Genomic DNA, 21,807 nt, shown 5'->3' on the forward strand with positions numbered 1-21,807 from the left:
GGCTTTGACAAAAGAATTCTAAGTTGGTTTGTTGGCGTACATCTACACTTTTTCCAATGATTGCACCTATTAAATTCATCTTACGTAACGGAAGCGTGGGGCAATCGTTCGATTTGTTGCATTTGCTAAAAGCTGTTTCACCAATTACTGAAATGGGACTGCCAGAGTCAAGTACTGTCGTAAATTTTACGTCATTTACAGTAATGTGAATCACAGGATATGCAATGTTGTTGTGTTTTACGTCGTGTTCCTGGAGTAAGATGTCCCTAATGTCTTCCATTTTTACATAATTACTAGCTACGGCAGCTGCGTCGTCAGTTTCATAAGTACGTTTTGTGGCTGCCAGCGGTATGAGTCATTGCCTATTGTGTCTTTGTTGGCGCGCGTCGTTATTGGGGTTTGGAGACCTAACTTCTACAAATTCACCTTGTCGAGAGGGCCCTGCCCTGTTTAAATCCCACCAGTTCTGATGCAATTCAGGTCTGTCGTTACGACCATATCGTCTGTCGTCATGTCGGTAGATTCCATAGTTTCTTTCTTGTCGGTCACGTGGTGGAGAATTTCTCCCTGAATCGTAACTGCGCGCTGGACCGTTGCATCTAAAGTTATTCTTTCTCCCTTGATAATAATTATTATGGTTCCCATATTGTCTGTTTCTCTGATTGTGATAGTCATTACCGCGGAGAGGTGATCTTTCCCTGTAATTATTACTACTCTGCCAACGGTTGTCATATGGGTGGTGTCTGTTTTGGTCACGATTTATGTTGTAAGAATAGCCTTGTCGTGTATTATTTCTGTCATCACGGAATTGTGACAGATGTGACCTGTAACTGTTGTGCTCCTGTTTTCGCGTTCCGCGATTGTCAGCGTCAATTTCCAGATCTTGTAACAGTCCCTGAAAAGCTTCAATGCCGTCTTTGCAACGTCCTGCTAAAATAATATGTCGTAAATGTTCAGGCAATTTGATTAAGCAAATGCGGATGAGTTCTGAGGGGCTGTATGGGTTGGAAAGATACTGATTCTTATGCAACATGTCTTCAAAACATTTCATAAGACTGGAAAATTCAGATTGTTCGAAACGTTTCATCATTATGATGCTATGTTTTACTCGGTCTTGTGTAGCTTGAGACCAATATGCTGCGGGGAAGGCATGATAAAATTCTCCTTCACTGTGACAATCGTGAATGACCGATCGCATTCTTACAGCTGGTTCATTCTCCAAGTAACCACACATAAATTCTAACCTGTGCTCCAATGCCCAGTTGGGAGGAAAACAATGAGAGAATTGATGAAGCCATGCTTGTGGATGAATGTCGTTGTCAGAATTCTTAAATGTTTTGAATTTACGTGTAGTAATGAACAGCTTATAGTCAAAATCATCGTGTCGGCGAGTCGCACATCGCTCATTGTTACTTCGTTTCGGCGTTTCCATCTCAAAATCCAATGCGCCTTGCCAATTTCTTTCATAATTTCCAAGGTGTCCTGTGTTATTATTTTGTGGTTGTTTCTATGTCCCTCTTCCCGTACTGGAGCGCGAGTGTCCTCTGAAATATGTAATTCTTGTATTACTTGTGCCAACTGATCTTGTACTTCCCGGATTTCTCTTTTTTACTGTGTATTGATTTGATTTTGATTCTGTTTGAATTTTCTAATTTGTTCATACTCTTCAGTGTCCGTGAAGCCTACAGGTCTTGTGTCATTCAGATCATCATATACCTCTGTAGATAAGTTAGTGAACTTATCTGAAAGTTCGGCAACTTTATCCAATAGTGAAATTATTTCCTCAGTGTGTTTTTCTGAACCAAGTTTCAGAGTGTCCATTTGTGTTGAAATCGTATCTACAGTGTCCTTTAAGTTTTCCTGAGTTTTTGCAAGATGTGTAACCGAATCGGTAGATGCAACTGAGTCAATTTTACCTTGCAAGTGTCGTGATTCTCATGAACAATAGTTTGCAGTTCTTTTATGGCTGCTTCGTGATTCTGTAATGCATTTTCATGACGCGAAAAAATATGTTGGAAATGCTCACAAATTTGTGTTTTTACGTCATTACAGACTTTTTGACATTTCGATTCAATGTTATGTAACTCAGTAGTTAAATCTTCACGTGTTTGTTCAAGTGTGGTGTCTAACTTCCGAAGATTTTGTTCCATTGTGTCTAACTTTTGAAGCTTTTGCTGTGTTTGTCTCTGATTATGTTCCATTGTGTCTAATTGTTGCTGTGTTTGTCTCTGGTGTTGTTCCATTGTGTCTAACTTTTGAAGATTTTGTTCCATTGTGTCTAACTTTTGAAGATTTTGTCCCATTTGTTTCTGATTTTGTTCAAGCGTTGTGTGTAACTTTTGTAGCCTTTGTCCCATTTGTTGCATTAACTGTAATAACAGTGCACTGTTATCTGAAACATGTTCCTCAGTGCTATTCGGCAGTGCATTTGAACCGGCAATATTCGCATTTTGAAAAGCAGAAAATGTGTCTAGATTTATTTGAGAAAACGGTGAGGACGCAAAACCTGAATCTACAGTATTTGCAAGATTGTGTCCTCTCATTTCGGAATCCTGAGGCGAGCTGTTGCCGACCGATCGATCGATAATGCTTCCCTGTTCACTAATTGTTTCACTGCCTACAGCATTATTTGCAGCCCGCTCCATTTCCCTATGCACAATTACCAAATTACTACTTTGAACATTAGTTAATTCATTACATGGTAGCGCTAACACACTGCTTTCGTCTTGACTGTCATTTCTCAGTTTACTTTGGAGCCTAGTATTACGTTTTTCACACGCCATTATTGTCACAATATTTCACACGACAACACAGAAAACACAATTTGAAGAGCAAAATAAGAAAACACATTAACATAACATTGAAAATAGTTGGTTGGTTGGTTTGGGGAAGACCAGACAACTTGGTCATCGGTCATTGAAAATAGTATCTCGATAATTGCAAGCGCAGCTGCGAAATACTTGGTGCAAATTTACATGCATGCCACACCTGTTTTACTGTATAACAATGAAAGACTGCAACTACAAAGGAGATTCTCTCTACAATTACACACTAGCAATAAACAAAATCTACACTAATTACACAAACTACAAGAAAAAATCAGAAGATTCCGATGAGGTTTCCTGGCAGGGTCGCCATATGAAACGTCCCCTTTGAACAATTTTACAAGACTGCTTAAACTGACACACAATATTTTTTAGCGCAACGCAATCTGACTTTCAATAATCCCTACAAAAGAACGGCCCTGACTAACATTAACCTATACCTTTCACAAATCACTTACCTCACAAAAATCTTCGTTACTCGAAGTACTGCAATACAGCGAGCGCCACTACTGCCAGCTAAATAAAAGATTCAAACTACGGAAGGCACTAACTACTGATAGGCATAGTTAGCAAATGAAAGATTTTACTAGAGAACAGACAATATATTTACCTTAATAGTCATAATATATATAGCAGTTCATGACATCCATTCTTACAAATGTACTGTTTCTGATGGACACACCTCCAGATTATCCATTCTCAAAAATCCACCATCTCACTTCCCACATCCACCACTGCTGGCGGCTCACCTCCAACTGCGCAACGCTACGCGCTGTTAACATCCAGCTGCCCAACACTACAATGACAGACAACGATGCAAACTAGCCACAGACTGCACACAGCACAGCCAGTGATTTTCATACAGAGCGCTATGTGGTGTTACCAATATAAGAACCTGAACAGCCTACTTACAATTTTAGCAGGATAATGCACGACTGCATGTTGCAGGTCCTGTACGGGCCTTTATGGATACAGAAAATGTTCGGCTTCTGCCCTGGCCAGCACATTTTCCAGATCTCTCACCAATTGGAAACGTCTGGCCAATGGTGGCCGAGCAACTGGCTCGTCACAATACGCCAGTCATTACTCTTGATGAACTGTGGTATCGTGTTGAAGCTGCATGGGTAGCTGTACCTGTACACGCCACCCAAGCTCTGTTTGACTCAATGCCCAGGCGTATCAAGTGCCGTTATTACGGCCAGAAGTGGTTGTTGTGCGTACTGATTTCTCAGGATCTATGCACCGAAATTGCGTGAAAATGTAATCACATGTCAGTTCTAGTATAATATATTTTTCCAATGAATACCCATTTATAATCTGCATTTCTTCTTGGTGTAGCAATTTCAATGGGCAGTAGTGTATGATAAACGAACAAACTATGTTATTCATTCAGGCTGTTCACGCTATGCCGCCTGCGTTCACAAGTTGTGATTTATTAATTGTAGAGCAAATCCCATGAAAATTCGTTTGGAGTTAGGCGCGTCTATTGACAAGAAGAGGAATGAATGTCCGTAAGGGCTTCTGGCGGTATGTCGCTCCACGTTAAGAGCACTGGGCAACAAGAGTGACACAGTGTCAGAAGGGAGTACGTGTTTCGGGTTTCCTGCACACACAGTTCTGGTGCGGCACCATTAGCCGGTGCACCGCCGTGTGCGACTGAAATGGGGCGGCAACTGGAAACATACTCCAAAGTTGAAGTACGCGGGACAACACGATCCTTGAAAGCAAAACGTCTAAATTTTACACAGATTCACCGTGATATTCGGACTGTGGGCCAAATGCAAATGCAGCAGCGAATAGATTCCAACAACTTGACCAAGCCCGCGCAGACTTGGGCGATGCTGTTTGGGAAGATCAGATCTTACACCACAACACACGTTAGACTAGCAGCGTAGAGAGTGAGTCTAGTCCGTTTTCGCTTAACTAGATTCTAAAATTGTGTAGCATTTGAAGGGTCCTTTTCAGTCAGCCTATAAAATATTCCATTTTTACGATGTTTCTGCAGAAAAAAAACTAATGAAGCAATCAACATAAACCTTTTTATACATTTTTTATTGATTCTTGGACAATATTTTCTGAATTTTTTCAAGAAATTTAACGTTCATGAAGCCCTCCATCAGAAGAGTTAAAGTCGTTCTGTCCAAAATGAGGTGTGTCCATGACCAAATTCTGCAGTTGCAAGTCTTATCTGAAATCAGAAAAACAAACAGTTTTCTTACTCTTAAGGATATTGCGCACAGAGTAATAACACAGTTTTTTGAAATTTGATAAAATAGTAAAATGGCGGACGTTCGAGACAAAGAATTAGTTTTGTCGTGTTTTCTGGTTATGTTTTTTGCAATAACTAACGAATAAATTAAAATAAAAAAATCAGCGATTTTATCGTTGCGGACATGCCCGTGGGGCAATACAGCAAAATTCCAGAAAACACACTCCTGGAAATGGAAAAAAGAACACATTGACACCGGTGTGTCAGACCCACCATACTTGCTCCGGACACTGCGAGAGGGCTGTACAAGCAATGATCACACGCACGGCACAGCGGACACACCAGGAACCGCGGTGTTGGCCGTCGAATGGCGCTAGCTGCGCAGCATTTGTGCACCGCCGCCGTCAGTGTCAGCCAGTTTGCCGTGGCATACGGAGCTCCATCGCAGTCTTTAACACTGGTAGCATGCCGCGACAGCGTGGACGTGAACCGTATGTGCAGTTGACGGACTTTGAGCGAGGGCGTATAGTGGGCATGCGGGAGGCCGGGTGGACGTACCGCCGAATTGCTCATCACGTGGGGCGTGAGGTCTCCACAGTACATCGATGTTGTCGCCAGTGGTCGGCGGAAGGTGCACGTGCCCGTCGACCTGGGACCGGACCGCAGCGACGCACGGATGCACGCCAAGACCGTAGGATCCTACGCAGTGCCGTAGGGGACCGCACCGCCACTTCCCTGCAAATTAGGGACACTGTTGCTCCTGGGGTATCGGCGAGGACCATTCGCAACCGTCTCCATGAAGCTGGGCTACGGTCCCGCACACCGTTAGGCCGTCTTCCGCTCACGCCCCAACATCGTGCAGCCCGCCTCCAGTGGTGTCGCGACAGGCGTGAATGGAGGGACGAATGGAGACGTGTCGTCTTCAGCGATGAGAGTCGCTTCTGCCTTGGTGCCAATGATGGTCGTTAGCGTGTTTGGCGCCGTGCAGGTGAGCGCCACAACCAGGACTGCATACGACCGAGGCACACAGGGCCAACACCCGGCATCATGGTGTGGTGAGCGATCTCCTACATTGGCCGTACACCACTGGTGATCGTCGAAGGGACACTGAATAGTGCACGGTACATCCAAACCGTCATCGAACCCATCGTTCTACCATTCCTAGACCAGCAAGGGAACTTGCTGTTCCAACAGGACAATGCACGTCCGCATGTATCCCGTGCCACCCAACGTGCTCTAGAAGGTGTAAGTCAACTACCCTGGCCAGCAAGATCTCCGGATCTGTCCCCCATTGAGCATGTTTGGGACTGGATGAAGCGTCGTCTCACGCGGTCTGCACGTCCGGCACGAACGCTGGTCCAACTGAGGCGCCAGGTGGAAATGGCATGGCAAGCCGTTCCACAGGACTACATTCAGCATCTCTACGATCGTCTCCATGGGAGAATAGCAGCCTGCATTGCTGCGAAAGGTGGATATACACTGTACTAGTGCCGACATTGTGCATGCTCTGTTGCCTGTGTCTATGTGCCTGTGGTTCTGTCAGTGTGATCATGTGATGTATCTGACCCCAGGAATGTGTCAATAAAGTTTCCCCTTCCTGGGACAATGAATTCACGGTGTTCTTATTTCAATTTCCAGGAGTGTATATTTATTAATGTGTCTGCAATCCATTCCGTCAACTTGAAATACGCTGTTTCTCAAGCTGACGGAATGGATTACGGGCACAGAGCAACTTTAACTCCTCGGATGGGGCTTAATGATGACTGAATTTCTTTAAAACATCTGAAAATGTTGTCCAAGAAACAATAAGTAATGTGTAAACAGGTTTACATTGACTACTTCATTAATTATTACAAAAAAAGCCTAATAATCGCTTGTATTATGGGCTGACTGCGGATAATGGACCTCTAATATACGAGGAAATATCCTGATACTTGTATTAGCGATAATGGCAACCTCTGATTTTAAAGTTCTCCGTCTTTTTAAAAAGTCCTTCATTAGTTAGTGAGTTCTAGGGAAGCTGTAAAGAGACATTTGCACCAGCACGCCGCACAAGTGCAAACGAATCGTGTCCTCTTCCGTTATCAGCAGGGAAAGTAAATGAACCCAAGCACGTGTTTCCCGTCACTGATGTTATCTCGCTTTACATCAGTCACTGCTTATCTGAGCGGCTACTGTTACCCCGGGGATTACGCAAAGTCATGATTCAACAAACAACGTGCAACAGGCTGCGAGAGGAACACGTGTCACGTCGAAAGATAACGAACTTTAAAGATTTTCTCTGACAATCTAAATCTTTGGCTTTGTCATTGATTTCAGGTAGATGGGATGCACTCAAACAACTGAGCCATTTCAGAACTGCAGCTATGTATCAATAATAGACTACGAGCTCGAGTTTAGCCTCGAGATCCACACTGAACTTTTATATGTATTTTGGTTTGACAGTATCGTCCCTATCCCGGAATTTCGATGTTGCTTTCTTGCACCTTTTTGGTTAAACGGTACACAAAATAAATGATAGCACCAACGAAGGGAAGGTATAATAATTTTAAAATAAAAAATTGTGTGGCAGAAAGAAAACAGAATTGGCGATACAACACGAGAAGTCACTCAGATTTTGTGTAGAGATATTCATAGATCATCCACAACGTAATGACTACGAACCCAACTGTGTGTTGGTCAACTGTAACAGCTGCGGTTCTACATCAACATATAGATTCTGCATACTACCACAAAGTGCATCGCAAAGACTACGCCCCATTGTACCATTTACTATGGCTTTTTCTCGTTTCATGCGCCAATGGACAGCGCGAAGTATGACTGCTTGCATATCTATGCGCGCTCTGTAATTAGTTGAGTTGCAGGGCTACCTCAGCAATACGTAAGGTGTTGTGGATTCCTTGCTTAAAGCTGGTTCTTGAATATTTACAAGTAGGATTTCGCGCGATAGTGTGTGTGTGTCTTCAAGCGTCTTCCATTTCAATTTCTTCAGCAAATCCGTGACGGTCTCCAAAGGGTCAAACAAAAAAGACCATTCGTGCTGCTCATGTTGTATACGTTCAATACCCCCTGCTACGACTCCCTTAAACTACGATGGTTCGCACGACTATTTCCTGAGCAATCTCCTATGTTGATTGATTAAACTTTCTCAGTAACCTGGTAAAGATTCGTACTTTGACACTTGCTGTGGTATCGTCCCATCTGATATGCCTACGCCGGCCGCAGTGGTCTCGCGGTTAAGGCGCTCAGTCCGGAACCGCGCGACTGCTACGGTCGCAGGTTCGAATCCTGCCTCGGGGATGGATGTGTGTGATGTCCTTAGGTTAGTTAGGTTTAGGTAGTTCTAAGTTCTAGCGGACTGATGACCACAGATGTTAAGTCCCATAGTGCTCAGAGCCATTTTTGATATGCCTACGAAATATTACATTCGGGTATTTGTACTGACTTATTAATTCCATTGGTGATTCATTGTTATTATAGTCATAGGATACTAGTTTCTTTTTTCATTTTGTGCAGCGCACACTTCTACATTTACAAAAATTTGAACCAAGTGGTAACCTTGGCATCACTTTGGAGCCTTACAGATAAGAGCATCGTCGGCGAGAGTATGACACTTTTGTTAATGTTGTCTACCAGGTGATTAATATATAATACGCAAACAAAGAGTCTCAAAACACTTCCCTAGGGCATCCCTATTCCTTCCTACCAAGAAATCCTTAGTCCAATCACAAATTTCACTTGATACCCATTAAGATCATACTTCCGGTAATAAGCGGAGGTGTGGTGCTGAGTCAAACGCTTTCCAAGACTCCTGATATTGATACTCCGAGCCCGTCGTAAGCGATCAGAGGCAGATTACACAAATCCTGTAGATTATAGCGGAACGATGCGTCAGCTGTGGTACTGAGCTCGCTAGAATGCCAACCGTATTTGATAGACCTGATACATGACAAATGTGAAGAGTAAAAGATCAGCTGTGATTCGACAGCTCGCTTCTAAAGTCACTACAGCACGATTCTGATCAGTAAAATAAAATCAGTTCACAGTTTTCCCAGTGCCTTCTGTGACAACCCCGCATGTCATGGAGAGGCATCTGATAGTCCCAAACGGCATAACGCTGCCACCATCTGACTGTGTGCGTCGCGTTCTGTATCTATTCATTGGACTTTCTCGTTGATGACGTCCCATCATGACACAACCGTCAACATGACGTCATAAGAAGCATGACCATGGGGTTCTATGGTCGCTTACGGTGCTCCAGTGCAAATTGCAGTCGTAACCGACAACTGACTATACCACTGAGATCAGCAGTACATGACGTAGGGATCTGTGCTGCGAAGTCCTTAAAACACTTGTACCTCCTACTTGGTTCCATTCTAATTTTAGTACAGCGACATATTCTGCTTGATAAACGTCTCTTTACTAATCTTGTGCCATTTACTTTCTTTTGACCGCCACAGAGAAAGAGATATTGGCACAACTCACAACTTTTTAAAATATGACTATGGTACTCCACCCTCTATTGCTGATTGCGAGTAAGAAACTCTCGGAATGGGTAATTGTGGTTGTAGGCTGCCTTCAAACACTTCGAAATACATTATGACTCTTTTTTATAATCACATTTCAGTAGTTTTATTCATTATTTTGATTGTGGTAATTTTCTAAGTGCACTACGTAGGTAACTACGTTGTTATAATGCTGTTAATTACTGTAATATCAGCGATTTGGTCAAGCTCAAATAAAATGGAATAAAGCGATGCCACATAGTAGTTTAACTTCCTGTAGCACGGATGGAAACTCGCCTGTGTGGTAATGGAAATTTTGCGAGTAGCTGTATAAGTTTGATATATTTTATTATTCCATTCCAAAATGAAGGCATTCACTATGTGTGTACTGCAATCTTTTTCGCAAATTACAAAAAAATACTCTGGAAAAGTAAGGTCTTCCAAATGTGAAAATCTTCCGAGGTACAACATGATCCAGTACCTAGAAACAAATATTCTATCCAAATTTAAAAGCGTTGCACTCGAGAAACTCTTGTTAACATTGTATTTAACGGTCTATGTTTTACATTATTATTCTATTACACTCCAAAAAACAGTAACCGCAGTCAAATTAAGTAGAAGTACTATCAAAAACCAGTTACAAGTTAAAAAATTTTGAAATTGAAGCTACTGGCCACTACGGTAATATCCATTTTTTAGACACGAAAAATTGTTAATTCACTAAATAAACTCAATTAAATTGCTAACATCACGTGTTTCATGGTAACAATAGCTTCCGTTTCGAGGCCCAAGATAGTGCAACCCTGACGAAATCTGGTTTAATGGACTGACGACCATAGATGTTAAGTTCAAAAATGGCTCTGAGCACTATGGGACTTAACAGCTATGGTCATCAGTCCCCTAGAACTTAGAACTATTTAAACCTAACTAACCTAAGGACATCACACAACACCCAGCCATCACGAGGCAGAGAAAATCCCTGACCCCGCCGGGAATCGAACCCGGGAACCCGGGCGTGGGAAGCGAGAACGCTACCGCACGACCACGAGATGCGGGCAGATGTTAAGTCCCATAGTGCTCAGAGCCAGAAATCTGGTTTAACAGTCCACACTTTATTAAGTGATTTTAGAAATATACCAAATTTTACCCACCATAAAATTCTGTGACTGAAGAATTAACAATATCCTCAAAATAGCTTTTAATATATTACACGATTCTTAATTATGCAAAGCTCGTAATATTTAAACGCCGCGCGAACCACAAAGTTGTGTCTCACCATAACAAAAGCTGTAGAAAATACCGAACTGCTTATGGCGGTCTCTAGCGCGCGTTCCTTCATGTGGTACTGGAACCGGTCACTAAATTAAAACACAAATCAGGAAACATCATGTATACCTAGGTACACTGTCCTCGAGGTGCAACACTCCCTCCTACTATTAAAATCGGAGATATGTGAATAACTGTTAGCAACGTAAAAAGCAGAAATTGGTAGTAGTGGCACAGCCTGTTTTCATAATTAGATATTGGACATACACTATGTGATCAAAATTATCCGGACACCTGACTGAAAATGACTTACAATTTCGTGGCGCCCTCCATCGGTAATGCTGAAATTCAAAATGGTGTTGACCCACTCTTAGCCTTGATGACAGCTTCCACTCCCGCAAGCATACGTTCAGTCAGGTGCTGGGAGGTGTCTTGGGGAATGGCAGCCCATTCTTCACGTAGTGCTGCACTGAGGAGAGGTATCGATATCGGTCGGTGAGGCCTGGCACTACGTTCCAAAACATCCCAAAGGTGTTCTATAGGATTCACGTAAGGACTCTGTGCAGGCCAGTCCATTACAGGGACGTTATCGTCGTGTAACCACTCCGCCACAGGCTGTGCATTATGAACAGGTGCAAGATGGCGTTGAAAGATGCAATCGCCATTCCCGAATTGCTCTTCAACATTGGGAAGCAAGAAGGTGCTTGAGACATCAATGTAGGCCTGTGCTAGGATAGTGCCACGCAAAACCAACAAAGGATGCATGCCCCCTCCATGAAAAACACGACCACACCATAACACCACGGCCTCCGAATTTTACTGTTAGCACTACACACGCTGGCAGATGACATTCACCGGGCATTCGCCATACCCACACCCTGCCATCGGATCGCTACATTGTGTACCGCGATTCGTCACTCCACACAACGTTTTTCTACTGTTCAATCGTCCAATGTTTACTCTCCTTACACCAAGTGAGGCGTCGTTTGGCAATTACCGGGGTGATGCTGGGCTCGTGAGCAGCCGCTCGACCATGGAATTCGTTTTCTCACTTCCTGTCTGATTGTCATAGTACTTGCAGTGGACCCTGATGCAGTTTGGAATTCCTGTGTGATGGTCTGGATAGATGTCTGCCTATTACACATCACGACCCTCTTCAACTGTCGGCGGTCTCTTGTCAGTCAACAGACGAGGTCGACCTGTACGCTTCTATGCTGTACGTATCCCTTCATGTTTTCACTTCACTATCACATCGGAAAAAGTGGATCTAGGGATGTTTAGAAGGGTGGGAATCTCGTGTACAGACGTGTGACACAAGTGGCACCCAATCACCCGACCACGTTCAGAGTCGGTGAATTCCGCGGAGCGCCCCATTCTGCCCTCTCACGATGTCTAATGACTACTGAGGTCGCTGATATGAAGTACCTGGAATAGGTGGCAGCACAATGCACCTAATATGAAAAACGTATGGTTTTGGGGGTGTCCTGATACTTTTAATCACATAGTGTATATGACTTACTGTTCTAAGTACGATTAGGAAATTATAATAATTTCAGTACTTCTCGTCTCTAACTGTTCTTAGGAGGTATGTTACACCTCAGAATTAAAGTTTTTCAGTAGCCGGTATATACTGTTGTTTTCGATGTATTTACGGGCGGAAACTATTCTGAACAGAAAAAAAGTAGAGAGTTTTAACGGAGACAGTACAATGTTCGGTTCTGAGATAAGATAACCTAGGTTAAAGAATAATACAAAGAAGGAGACAGAATCGTTGTAGCATACATGAGAGTGGTAAAATAAAAAGATATGGGAAGTGCTCTGAAAAGGCCTAAAACTGTTTTTAGTATTCAAAATAGTTGGAAAAAATGGAAGTAGGTAGAGGGGGTTTAGGGTTTGAATACCACACATCTTCTATAAAGAGTAATACGAGGAGTTACAACGAAATCATAGAAACTTACGAAAAACGGTTGGAAGAGAATTATCTGGGCGTTGTGGTCCTCAAAGACTATAGTGGCGAATTTTCAGTGATAGCGCAGGCTCTCCTTTGTATCAACGATTTAGTTTTATTGAATTTCTGTCAATGGATGGGCCGGCCAGTGTGGCCGAGCGGTTCTAGGCGCGTCAGTCTGGAACCGCGCGACCGCTACGGTCGCAGGTTCGAATCCTGCCTCGGGCATGGATGTGTGTGATGTCCTTAGGTTAGTTAGGTTTAAGTAGTTCTAAGTTCTAGGGGACTGATGACCACAGCAGTTGAGTCCCATAGTGCTCAGAGCCATTTGAACCATTTTTTGTCAATGGATGGTATTCCCATTGCCACATCACGAGTATGGTGTAAATTTCATTGTGTGTAATCGCTTTTTATCAGGTTGTACGTTATGTAAGCGATATGTATTTGAGAAACCAGTTTCCTATTTACTTGGATGTGTACGGGTAGCCGTCTACAGCACGCGTTCGGGCTGGCGACGAACCACACCAGCAGTCGTTAATTTGGTGCACGGGGTCGTCTACATCTACATGGATACTCTGCAAATCACATTTAAGTGCCTGGCAGAGGGTTCATCGAACCACCTTCACAATTCTCTATAATTCCTATCTCGTATAGCGCGCGGAAAGAACGAACACCTATATATTTCCGTACGAGCTCTGACTTCCTTTATTTTATCGTGGTGATCGTTTCTCCCTATGTTGATCGATGTCAACAAAATATTTTCGCATTCGGAGGAGAAAGTTGGTGATTGGAATTTCGTGAGTAGATTCCGTCGCAATGAAAAACGCCTTTCTTTTGATAATGTCCAGCCCAAATTCCGTATCATGTCAGTGACACTCTCTCCCATATTTCACGATAATACAAAACTTACTGCCCTTCTTTTAACTTTTCCGATGTATTCCGTCAGTCGTATCTGGTAAGGACCCCAAACTGCACAGCAGTATTCTAAAAGAGGGCGGACAAGCGTGGTGTAGGCAGTCTCCTTAGTAGGTCTGTTACATTTTCTAAGTGTCCTGCCAATAAAACGCAGTCTTTGGTTAGCCTTCCCACAACGTTTTCTATGTGTTCCTTCCAATTTAAGTTGTTCGTAATCGTAATACCTAGGTATTTAGTTGAATTTACGGCTTTTAGATTAGACTGATTTATCGTGTAACTGAAGTTTAACGAATTCCTTTTAGCACTCATGTGGATGACCTCACACTTTTCGTAATTTAGGGTCAACTGCCTATTTTCGCACCATTCAGATATCTTTTCTAAATCGTTTTGCAATTTGTTTTGATCTTCTGATGACTTTATTAGTCGATAAACGACAGCGTCATCTGCAAACAACCTAAGACGGCTGCTCAGATTGTCTCCCAAATCGTTGATATAGATAAGGAACAGCAAAGGGCCTATAACACTACCTTGGGGAACGCCAGAAATCACTTCTGTTTTACTCGATGATTTTGATGATTTTCCGTCAGTTACTACGAACTGTGACCTCTCTGACAGGAAATCACAAATCCAGTCCCATAACTGAGACGATATTCTATAAGCACGCAATTTCGCTACGAGGCGCTTATGTGGTACAGTGTCAAAAGCCTTCCGGAAATCCAAAAATACGGAATCGATTGAAATCCCTTGTCAACAGCACTCAGCACTTCATGTTCCGAGACTGAGAAGTCCGTAGTTGTAATCATGAACAGTGCCGACGTGTCCCCATTTTGTGTTCAGTCATTGTCACTGGTTTCCCTGTTAACTCCCTTGAAATCAACAAGACTTTTTTATGAAGTAAAAGGTACACATTTCAATAATTTCTTTTACGATGCCATTTAGTAACTGGAACAGAGTCAAAAATCCCATCACTTGCAACAACAACGGAATTGACTTTTATAACACATGCAACCCGAACATCCTCATGAGTTCCTTCCATACATTATCTGATTAAAAGTACCCGGACACCTATTCTACAACTACATCTACATCTACATCTGTGCTCTGCAGACCATCGTGAGGTGCCTGGCAGAGGGAACATCCCATTGAACGAGTTATTAGGGTTTCTTCCTGTTCCCTTGACGTAATTATTCTATCTTATCCTCACGATCCTCCGTAGGGGGTTGTAGTCTATTCCTAGCGTAATCATTTAAAACCGGTTCTTGAAACTTTGTTAATAGACTTTCTCGGAATAGTTTACGTCTATCTTCAAGAGGCTTCAGTTCAATTCCTTCGTTATCTCTGCGTCACCCTCCCACAGATTAAACAAACCTGTGCCCATTTGTGCTGCCCTTCTCTGTATACGTTAAATGCTGGTACGGGTCCCACACACTTGAGCAGTATTCTAGAATCGGTCGCATGAGTGATTTGTAAGCAGTCTCCTCTGTAGACTACTTGCTCTACCCCAGTATTCTACCAATACAACGAAGTCTACCACCTGCTTTACTTACGACTGAGACCCTGTGATCATATCATTTCATATTCATGCAAAGTGCTGCACTCAGGCATTTGTATGAGTCCCAACAGTGACCCATTGTTATTATTGTCAAAGGATACTACGTTTTTTCGTTTTATGAAGTGCAAATTTTACATTTGTGAACATTTAGAGCAAGTTGTTAATCTCTACACCACGCTGAAATCTTATCACAATCTGACTGAATATTTATGCAGCTTCTTTTAGATAGTAGTTCATTATAGATAACTGGTTCACCAACAAAAAGCCTCATTTTAGTGTTAATGTTGTCAGCAAGTTCGTTAATATACAATACGAACAGGAAGATCCCTGGGGCACACCCGAAGTTGCTTCTACATGTGACGATTAGTGTACATTAGTAAGGCGGGTGTACACCCTTAACCTTTTGATAGCTTGACCTCTGCAAGGGGCATTGTTAATGAAGTATCCGAATGTCGCCGGCCGCGGTTGTCTTGCGGTTCTAGGCGCTGCAGTCCGGAACCGTGGGACTGCTACGGTCGCAGGTTCGAATCCTGCCTCGGGCATGGATGTGTGTGATGTCCTTAGATTAGTTAGTTTTAAGTAGTTCTAAGTTCTAGGGGACTGATGACCTCAGATGTTAAGTCCCATAGTGCTCAGAGCCATTTTTTGTCCGAATGTCTTTACGGGAATAGCAGTCTATTTTTCCTTAAGAACCGAAACCAGGGAAGACTGCGGAATTAGACGCTGGGGTCTGGAGCGAAGCCGACGTTCTCACTGATTTCAAAGGGGTTTCATTGCGTGCAAGTCGGGACCCTGGGCGAGGTAGGCCGTTTATGGAATGTTATTGTCTTCAAAACACTGACTCACAAATGTTGCTTTATGACGGGGGGCCTTACCACACTGATACAGTCATATCAACTGTACGCAGTGCACAACCTCCTCTGTAATTCACTGTTTGCGCTACACATGATGGCAGGTAAGACTGTCCACTCAAGTGGCGCCACTCAGCACCGACTGCAGAAATGTGTGCCTCTTGAGGAGCTGCTCGGACATTGTATCCTACTCCTTTTTAACTCCCTACACACATACACACTTGCTGGCTGGAATGCTGCGAATCGCTTTGCGTTTGATATTTACAAGCTTCGGAAAACGACATTGTTCGCGGGTTTGTCAGTATTTAAGCACTAAGGAGTATGAAGTTTAAATTCGCTACCATCTACAAAAATCAGGTAAAATTCTGATGTTCAGTTATGGTAGTGGTGTCTATGCGTCTCCGCTCCACTTCACTTCACAGTGGACTTGAGCAGGCTTTAAAAGGGTTCAAATACCGCCGGTGGTTTTGTTACTCAGGTGACATCCAACGAATAGTGTACGTTCGAAGACACTGCAGTTTGCCTGACCGAACCAATCTGCTATTACAGCTTCTCCGCTGACAACACTCTCCGTCTCCTTTTATACTGGCAGCTCCGCTTCCCGTGACGTCGTCAAATTCACATTACTTTGATCAGATTGTGTACATCTCCTCCCTATTCCAATCCTATCCATTCTTATGATTCTGTTTCTCCTTCGACCCACACCTCGCTCTTCCTCTCCCCTTTCCTTTCTGCCTCTCCTCATTTTTTTCGTCTGTTACAAAGCGTGCTCCCACGGAGACAGAACCCAGAGCCCGCGTGCCTGCTAGTAGTACCTACACTCTGATCTTAATTAGTTTACATCTGACGTTTGAGCTCCAAAGCTGCGACGTCTGTAAGTAGCCGCCCTAGCTCCCCTCTCCTGCGTAAATCACGTAAAATAGACTAAATTCGCGCCTGGTGTAGATTTTTAACGTTCAGATGTGTGTGAATTCCTAAGGGACCAAACTGCTGAGGTCATCGGTCTCTAGACTTACACGCTACTTAAACTAAGCTAACTTACGGTAAGAACAACAGACACACACCCGTGCCCGAGGGAGGACTCGAACCTCCGGCGGGAGGGGCCGCGCAATCCGTGACATAGCGCCTCAAACCACGCGGCCACTCCGCCGAGCTGTAGATTTCTAAAGTGTCTCTAAGCCTATTAGAAACCCGTTCATAGCTTTAATTAAGGACGTCAGCATTTCTGAGATAAATGATTTTTTTCTTGTACTGGAAACAGCGCCAAACTTATCGCGTTTTATCTCGAAATATACGGAAACATTCCAGAATGAGATTTTGACTCTGCAGCGGAGTGTACGCTGGTATGAAACTTCCTGGCAGATTAAAACTGTGTGCCGGAGCGAGACTCGGAACCTTTGCCTTTCGCGGGCAAGTGCTCTACCAACTGAGCTACCCAAGAACGACTCACGCCCCGTCCTCACAGCTTTACTTCTGCCAGTACCTCGTCTCCTACCTTCCAAACTTTACAGAAGCTCTCCTGCGAACCTTGCAGAACTTTGGAAGGTAGGAGACGAGGTACTGGCAGAAGTAGAGCTGTGGGGACGGGGCGTGACTCGTGCTTCGGTAGCTCAGTTGGTAAAGCACTTACCCGCGAAAGGCAAAGGTCTCGAGGTCGAGTCTCAGTCAGGCACACAGTTTTAATCTGCCAGGAAGTTTCATACGGAAACATTGTTTTTTTGCTTATTACCAAAATACGTCGCTTGACAACTGATCTATTCAAAATTGCGAGTAGCATTTCGTTTCATATTTACAACTTTCGAAAAACTGCGTTGTATCGCATGTTTGTCAGTATATAAGTAGTAAGACGTATGAAATTTAAAATCTTTATCTTCTACAAAAAATTCTGTTTCCACTTATGGTGTTGTTATCTATATGCCTCCCGTTGTGCCCCTGTTTCAACTAATTGTATCGCAGATCGTAAAGTACGCGGCATTAAACATGACAGGAATCTTTCAATGGCTCACTAAGAGCTGGCAGGATAATGCTCTGCGCAGCTGGAGTGGTAACAAAGTGGAGCCGACAATGCCAGGCTCCTATTGGTGCATTCCTGACAGCAGCAATCGAGTCCCCAAGCTGTCAAATGCCAACTGCTTTCAATCGGTCTACGTTTACACCACGGAGCACGAGCGCTGGTAATTTCTGCAGAGCAACTTACTCACCGATCCGGTCGAACTGCTCTGGAAAAAGCAACTTCTGACGGTGCGCGTGTTCGCAGGTACGTAGAGGTGAGTTTCCGGGATGTGTGCGTCGGCCTCGGCGCTTCCGGACACCGGGCTTGCGTCGCAGCTGGACCGCGCGCGCTGTGCTGTGCTGTTCCGTTCCGCGCGTGCAGGCAGCAGCGGCAGAGGCACCACTGCGGCGCACCTGCCAGGCAGCTGCTGACAGCTGCGTCCTCCAAACTGCCCGCGGAGCCGCCCACCACAGCTGCCTGCGGCTGTTTGCGGGCGATAACCGGCGCGGCGCCGCCCGCCAACACACTAACGACCTCCGGAGGCCGATACCGGCGTCCTGCCCGACGCGGAGACGGCGGCACGGCGCCGACGACTGGGCAGAGGCGCTTAATCCACCTCGTCATTCGCAGGTCCAAGCGGAAGAGGGGGGATGGCGTCGTGACGCAAACTCCAAAGAGTGTTTTACTGAAATGCTTTATACCGTACTTTCACATACTTGGGGTTTCAGATGAAGTGTTTTCTCTATAACTTACAAAACAAAAGTCAAACGAAAATTTATTTAGATAGTTAAACGTATGAAACGTTACTACACTGCCAGAAAAAAATAGTACTCCTGCAGACGACGTCGGTTTTGATGTGATGGCGGCACATCTCACCTGGCGGATAGTACTGTAGGTGTACTGATAATGGTTTCCACCTCGTCCGCCAACAGATAGCGTAGTGGCGTAGCTGCCAGAGCGCCACCGGTGTGTACCTTTTAATAGGGAATTCTCACAGCCAGAAGGCTCAGTGTGGGGCAGCGTCTGAAGCAAACAGGTAACCGTGCCACGGAGACTGACTCGTGCTTCCTGCAGCCAACTGAGCGAACTTGAAAAGAGTGAAATTGCGGTCTTTCGAGTGGCGGCATGGTCTTTTCGGAGAACTGCCATAGAAAATGGAGTCAAGTGCGCAGCGATGCTGGCATCAGTGATCACGTGAACAGTTTTGACACTCGTAGACGAGGTTCTGGACGTCCACCCAGCACAGACGCCCGCCAGGATCGTGGTACTGTGAGGGCAGCAGTGGCAGATCGTACAGCTACCACTGCTCAGGTAAGAGGGCTCGTGAGCCCAGACTTGTCAACACCAACTGTTACGAAGCCGTTATTAGCCGTGTGTCTGCGTCCATTCAGACCACAGCACCGACGTGCACGGCATGACGTACGCAGCCCCTGTCTGGGGATACGCTGCGCACACACGCCTGCGCCGTCTGCAGCTCGTAAAGAACAAAGTACTCAGAATCATAAGCAACGCTCCGCGCCACACACGCACCGCGGATCTTCATCGGGAATATCGGCTAGATACCATCTTGCAGGTATTCCAAAAACTCTCCACACGACTGCACAGTAATACGAGACACTAGCGTAACCCGTTTATCCATCCTCTGGATAACTACGACCACAACCATAGATGGAAACATAATAGACCAAAGACAGCGAGAAACTAAACATCTATGGTCCATAGCTCGCTAACACGATAGTACTGGCGAGCCCCTGCAACACAGCTACTACTGGCAACCCCAGATGCTCGACCCGCCGAAAAACAGGCAATCGCAGGGAATCCGTGCTGTACACAGCACGCAAACCAGCCACACACACACACACGCACACACACACACACACACACACACACACACACACACACACACACACACACTCACTTTACACTACGTGCTGATCTGTGACCGATGGCCCTCTAATGTATGACGACCTTGAACTGTTACAGGTTACGCAGCAGCTGCAGCAAGCCCTACAACGAGCTTCCGCAACGACAAAGGTAACGATGCACAATACCTCGCACTAACATAACCACACCATGCATGCACTGTCGCAGCTGGCAAGCCGCTACTGCCCTTATTACCCGTCCTACTGTCGCAGAGGTTTTTTTCTCTAGGCGCTTACCTTGGCACTTTTTTCCCTCTGCCCTTACAAACCGCTACCCTTCGATCGCTTTCGTCCACTTTCTGTCTCCTGATGGACCATGTCAATGAGTAATCCTACCCAGACGCATGGATGATATCGCAGCCCGCATCCTGTGACTCACGATTTGAAAACTAACATGTTGTACGGAGGTGACAGTGGAACTTTTGGTTTGGTCACCACGTTGGTGTGGGCGTGGTGGGGACCCATCCTATACGGAGAAAAAAATCGACTGGTGCCATCAGAAGATTACTTGGAAAGTGGAATGGCTCGCAGCTGTCTTCATCGATGAAAGCAGATTCTCCCTGCACACAAGTGATGTCATTTACCCTTACTACTTGGACCTGGCTAGTTCTGCCAAGTACGGACAGGCCTAATGTTGTGGGGTGCGATAAACTTTCGTTCACATTTGGTATTTCTTGAGGGGACGCTAACCAGTGCCCGGTAAGTGCATAATGTTGTTGGACCAGTTCCTTTGTCGTTCTTGCAACAGGAAGGAGATGTGCTGCTCGTAGAGCATAATGCTCGCCCACACACTGCCCATAATAAATCCGAGTGCTCTGCAAGACACGCAGCAATTTCCATGGCTAGACGATCTGCCGACTTGTCTCCAGTCGAGCATGTGTGAGGTATGATGGGACGAGAAGCGACCAGTGCGACTCGTCAACCAACGACTCCCACAGAACTACGTGAACAGATCGACAAGGCGTGCCATAATGCAACCCACGACAGTACTCACCATCCGTACGCCAGAGTCAGCGCCCGCATTGCCGCCCGTGGAGGCTACACCACGAACTATTATAACTCACAACCGCTTACGCTATTCACCTGCAAGTGGAATCATTTCGCGTACCACATATCCACTGTTGCAACAAAAACAACTGGAAACCACTAAGAGGATGTACTACTTTTTTCCCGTCAGCGTGTTTCCTGCAAATTCATCTACATATACCGCATATACCGGGTGATCAGAAAGTCAGTATAAATTTGAAAACTTAATAAACCACGGAATAATGTAGATAGAGAGGTAAAAATTGACACACATGCTTAGAATGACATGGGGTTTTATTAGAACAAAAAAAAGAAACAAAGTTCACAAAATATCGGACAGATGGCGCTGGACAGCAAAACGTCAGTGACTGCGCATGACAATCGTGCATAAAAGGAGCTGTAATGAGAGAGAGAATCGGATGCGCCAGCAGTCGCAGCATGTTGACGTTACCTGAAAAGGCGCTTTTAGTGAAGCTGTATTATCAGAATGTGGAATGTGCTAGTTCAGCGTTTCGGTCCTATCGCCATAGGAAGGAGATTCGAGCGGGTAAAGGTCCGTTGACAAATGCAGCTGTGGCGAGAATGATTTCAAAGTTCGAAGCCATGGGTTGTTTAGACGATAGACCCCGTAGTGGCCGACGGAGCACAAGGCGTAATGCTGCTGAGACAGTTCAGGAAGAAATGGAGACTGCAGCGGGTTCGTCTATGCACGGGGAAGTCAGCGCTCGTGCAGTCGCAGGTCGCACCGACATTCCATACACTACTGGTTAGTTGGCCCTTAGGCGTACCCTCCGA

General features: G+C 44.8%; 1 protein-coding gene across 1 annotated transcript in view; it reads right to left on the reverse strand.

Annotated features, from left to right (window-relative positions):
• Positions 1–18,554, reverse strand: part of LOC126237506 (monocarboxylate transporter 14-like) — a 314,416-nt gene extending 295,862 nt beyond the window's left edge. The window contains exon 1 of the mRNA XM_049947665.1: positions 18,273–18,554. The gene's annotated coding sequence lies outside the window, so the exon portion shown is untranslated. The remainder of the gene's footprint in view (positions 1–18,272) is intronic.
• Between the last annotated feature and the right edge of the window lie 3,253 nt (positions 18,555–21,807).

The sequence above is a fragment of the Schistocerca nitens genome, chromosome 2 (assembly GCF_023898315.1).
Source record: "Schistocerca nitens isolate TAMUIC-IGC-003100 chromosome 2, iqSchNite1.1, whole genome shotgun sequence".
NCBI classification, from domain to species: domain Eukaryota; kingdom Metazoa; phylum Arthropoda; class Insecta; order Orthoptera; family Acrididae; genus Schistocerca; species Schistocerca nitens.